General features: G+C 40.8%; 1 pseudogene; it reads right to left on the reverse strand.

The window, feature by feature from the left end:
• Positions 1 to 3,335: 3,335 nt before the first annotated feature.
• LOC116556937 lies at positions 3,336 to 4,467 on the reverse strand (annotated as a pseudogene).
• Between the last annotated feature and the right edge of the window lie 704 nt (positions 4,468 to 5,171).

The following is a 5,171-nucleotide window of genomic DNA, read 5'->3' on the forward strand; positions in this document are numbered from 1 at the left end:
ACCCCAGAGTTTGTGACTCTGTGGCTCTGTGGTAGGACCTGAGAATTTGCATTTCTAACAGATTCCTAGATGCAGCTGAGGCTGCTCACTGTGGCCCAGTTTGGAAACCACTGACCTGAAGAGAGAAGGGACCTGAGGCAAAGAGTCCAGTGATGGCAGCTTTGAGGAGAGTGGCTGCAGAGACTGGGAACCAGGCAGAGCCTGCTGATGTGATTGACCTTTTGAATTCTCCTCACTTGATCCATTCATCTACCTGCCACCTCCCTCCAAAGCAAGATACCTCACCTACTCCAAAAGAGAGATTTAAGCGTCATTAGCTGTAATGAGATTTTATACTAATAAGATTTTATTGCTAACCATAAAATATATACTCTGCTGGTTTGCCACAAAGCAGTCTGTCCTAAATGAGAAGAACCGAAGCTTGCCTGACAAAATAAATGGATGTGATACATTTTACAAAGCAGTATCTTTCATTTTTACGTTGTTTGTTGACATTCTCATTTTCTAAATTCAACAGCACATCATTAGTGTGGTTTCTAGGTAATTTTCATAATGTAGCAAGAATATAGCACTTTCCAAAAGCACTGAATTAATTGATGCAGATCAATCTTCTCAGCATCCCTGGTAAGTAAGTAATTTATCTGTTCTACCGATAGAATTCCACTACCTTGAAAGGAGAAAGCGAGCCTGCATGACTCAGCGTGTGCTAGTAGTTAAGGCTTGTGGACTGCTGGAATATTCTTTCTGGAGTTAGACTTCTCTCATTTGTCATCCTTCCTGAACTCCAGTACATGCAATTAGTGTGATTCAAGCATGTGAAAATTCCTGGCTGTGTATATTCCCCACCAGTCTGACAGTTTCTTAATTCCAACTATGTTGGACATTTGCTTAAGTTATTTTAGGTAATGGAAGCTTAATGTAAGGATACGTAGTGAGAAAATCTTATTAACCACAATTAAAAAAATTATTTATTTTTATTTCAATAGCTTTTAGGGTACCAGTGGTTTTGGTTACGTGGATGAATTATCCAGTGGTGAATTCTGAGATGTTAGTGTACCTGTCACCTGAGTAGTATACATCATACCGAATGTGTAGTTTTTATATCCCCCGCCCCCTTCCCCCTCTTCTGCTTCTGAAGTCCATTATATTGCTCTCAATGCCTATGCATACTCATAGCTTAGCTCCCACTTTTAAGTGAGCACAAACACTTTTTGTTCCTTCACTCCTGTGTTACTTCACTTACAATAGTTGCATCCTTCCATCCAGTTTGCTGCCAATGCCATTATTTTGTTCCTTTTAATGGCCTAGTAGTATTTCGTGATGTAAATATACCACATTTTCTCTATGCACTGTTTAATTGGTAGACATTTAGGTTAGTTCCACATATTTGCAATTGTGAATTGTGCTGCTGTAAACATATGTGTGCAAGTGTCTTTTTCAGATAATAACTTCTTTTCCGCCGGGCGCGGTGGCTCAAGCCTGTAATCCCAGCACTGTGGGAGGCCGAGGCGGGTGGATCACAAGGTCAAGAGATCGAGACCATCCTGGTCAACATGGTGAAACCCCGTCTCTACTAAAAATACAAAAAATTAGTTGGGCATGGTGGCGCGTGCCTGTAGTCCCAGCTACTCAGGAGGCTGAGGCAGGAGAATTGCCTGAACCCAGGAGGCGGAGGTTGCAGTGAGCCGAGATCGCGCCATTGCACTCCAGCCTGGGTAACAAGAGCGAAACTCTGTCTCAAAAAAAAAAAAAAAAAAAAAAAAATAACTTCTTTTCCTTTGGGTAGGTACCAGTAGTGGGATTGCTGGATTAAGTGGTAGATCTACTTTCTCTTTGAGAAATTTCCATACTGTTGTCCATAGATGATGTATTATTAATAATTTACATTCCCATCTCCAGTGTGTAAGCGTTCCCTTTTCCCCACATCCTCTCCAACACCTACTTTTTATTTTTTTTTCCTTTTTAATAATAGGCATTCTTGCGGGACTAAGGTAGTACCTTATTGTGTTTTTAATTTGCATTTCCCTGGTGTTGAGAATTTTTTCATATGTTTTGCCTATTTGTATATCTTCTTTTGGGAAATGTCTATTTATGTCCTTAGCCAACTTTTAAATGGGATTATTATTTTTTTTTTCTTGGTGATTTGAGTTCTTTATATATTCTGGATACCACTGCTTTGCTGGATGTATAGTTTGCAAATATTTTCTCCCATTTTGTGGGTTGTCTGTTGACTATTTCTTTTGCTGTACAGAAGGTTTTCTTTTTAGTTTAATTAGGTCCCACTTATTTATTTTTGTTTTTGTTGCATTTTTGTTTGGGATCTAAGTTATAAATTCTTTGCCTAGGCTGATGTCTAGAAGAAATTTTCCAACATTGTCTTCTAGAATTTTTATGGCTTCAGGCCTTATATTTAAGTTTTTGACTTAACTTCTGTTGATTTCTGTATATAGCATACATGTGGCTTACCAATTTTCCCAGCACTGTTTATTAAATAGAGTGTCCATTCCCCAGTTTATGTTTTGTATGCTTTGTTGAAGATCAGTTTGCTGTACATAGTATTTGACTTTATTTCTTGGTTCTCTATTCTGTTCCATTGGTCTATGTGCCTACTTTTATACCAGTACCATGCTGTTTTGGTAACTATAGCCTTGTAGTATAATTTGAAGTCTGGTAATGTGATGCCTTCAGATTTGTTCTTTTTGCTTAGAGCTGCTTTGGCTATTTGGGGTCTTTTTGGTTCCGTATGAATTATGGGATTGTTTTTTCTAATTCTGTGAAAAATGATGTTGGTATTTTGAGGGAAATTTCATTCAATCTGTAGATTGCTTTGGGCAGTATAGCCTTTTTCACAATATTGACTCTTACAACCTATGAGCGTGGGATGTGTTTCCATTTGTTTGTGTCACCTGTGACTTCTTTCGGCAGTGTTTTGTAGTTCTCCTTGTAGAGATCTTTCACCTCCTTGGTTAAGTTATTTCTAGGTATATTATTTTATTTTTTGCAATTGTTGTAAAACAGAATGAATTCTTGATTGGATTCTCAGCCTGGTTGTTGCTGGTGGATAACAGTACTACTAATTTGTGTGCCTTGATTTTGAAACCCTAGACTTTATTAATTTATCAAATCTAAGACTCTTTTGGAGGAATCTTTAGTATTTTCTAAGTATACAATCATATCATCCACAAACACCAATAGTTTTACTTCCTCTTTTCTAATTTGGATGTCCTTTATTTCTTTCTTTTACCTAATTGCTCTGGTTGGTAATTCCAGAACTCTGTTGAATAGGAGTGTTGATAGTGGACATCCCCCTCTCTGCCACCAAGCACTCACTTGGAATGACAAAGTTAGATGTGATCAGGCATTCTGGATAGGACTTTGATCTTGCTCTCAAATTGCTTAGCACTCCTCCTCCTGCGGATGCACTTGAAACAGTAGGTGTGGTTGCAGTTGGAGAGGATCCTGAAGCAGAGCTCACTGGGGTTGGTTTTCTCATAGACCACCTCCATGCAAATCCCACACACCATGTCCTTGCTGTGTGGCACAGCAAATAAGAGCTCCATGTCCTTCTCTTGGGCCTCAATGCATAATTTTATATGCTGTGATCTCTGGGCAGCATCCGTTGGATGCAGGACCTTACAGCCCACACACGCCACATGAATCTCTGTGGAGATACACACAGTTGTCCCCATATCGGCACTCTCCCACTGCTGCATAGGGGCACAGCGACTTCTTAGTTTCCATGTCAGTTTGTTCTTTCTCTGATTCTTCTTTGGTCACAGTTGTCCCCATATCGGCACTCTCCCACTGCTGCATAGGGGCACAGCGACTTCTTTGTTTCCATGTCAGTTTGCTCTTTCTCTGATTCTTCTTTGTCAGTTTGTTCTTTCTCTGATTCTTCTTTGGAGCCCTTTGCATGCTTTATGCAGGGGTGCTTCAGTGCAGGAAAGTGCAGTATAGCCACAGTAGGGTTGCCCCAGAACAAACTCAGTAGCATTCACCCCATCCTCTGTACCTGCTCCTATAGTTGCAAAGTTTGAATTTCTTGACTCAGCTTTACCCGTATTCATTTCAACAAGTGGTCCAACTATTGATGACGGACTTGAAGAAGCAACAAGGGATGACTTTGTAGTTTGCTCTGTAGCAGTTGCTTCTTCCTGTTTCAATGGCTTGCTGTGTTCTTATCTGCAGCAGTCTCCATAAATACAGTACCCTTGCTGAAAATACTTGCACACTACACATAGGGACTGTCAGAGAGGTCATACGAGTAGTGACAGGTATCTCCTTCCTATCAAACCCCATCCATAAAATACCTGCAGGTGACCTGTTTAGTCCAGCCACCCTCTCTGTCAGCCCCTGGGGACAGGTCAGTGACTGTGGGGATCGAGGTTGGGGAGGCTGCTGCCACTGTCACTGGGCTACTCCTGCTCCTGATGTTGTGGCTGTTCTGGGAGTTGCAGCCTCTGCCATTACTGTTTATCTCACATAGCAAAGGCCCTGAAACTTCCAGGATTACATTGTTCTAGTCCAGCTTGATTTTTTTTTTTTTTTTTTTTAGAGAGAGTTTCACCCTTGTTGCCTAAGCTAGAGTGCAATTGTGTGATCTCTGCTCACTGCAACCACCTCCTGGGTTCAAGTAATTCTCCTGCCTCAGCCTCCCGAGTAGCTGGGATTACAGGTGATGCCTGGCTAATTTTTTGTATTTTTAGTAGAGACAGGGTTTCACCATGTTAGCCAGGCTGGTCTCGAACTCCTGACCTCAGGTGACCCACCTGCCTTGGCCTCCTAAACTGCTGGGATTACAGACGTGAGCCACCATGCCCCATCTGGTCCAGCTCTATTTTTAAAAATTTATTGAGACTTGTTTTGTGGCCTACCATATAGCCTATCTTCGAGAATGTTCCATGTACTAATGAGAAAAATGTATATGCTGCAGATCTTGGGTAGAATGTTCTGTAAATATCCATTAAGTCCATTTCTCCTAGTATGTCACTGAAGTCAACTGTTTCTCTGCTGACTTTGTCTTGAGGCCCTGTCTAGTGCTGTCAGTGGTATATTGAAGTATCCCACTGTTACTGTTTTGCTGTCTCTCACATTTCTTAGGTCTAGTAGTAATTGTTTTATGAATCTAGGAGCTCCAGTGTTTGGTGCATATAAATTTAGGATTGTAATAT

This window comes from Sapajus apella, unplaced genomic scaffold, assembly GCF_009761245.1.
Source record: "Sapajus apella isolate SASKATOON/1434 unplaced genomic scaffold, GSC_monkey_1.0 scaffold18, whole genome shotgun sequence".
NCBI classification, from domain to species: Eukaryota; Metazoa; Chordata; class Mammalia; order Primates; family Cebidae; genus Sapajus; species Sapajus apella.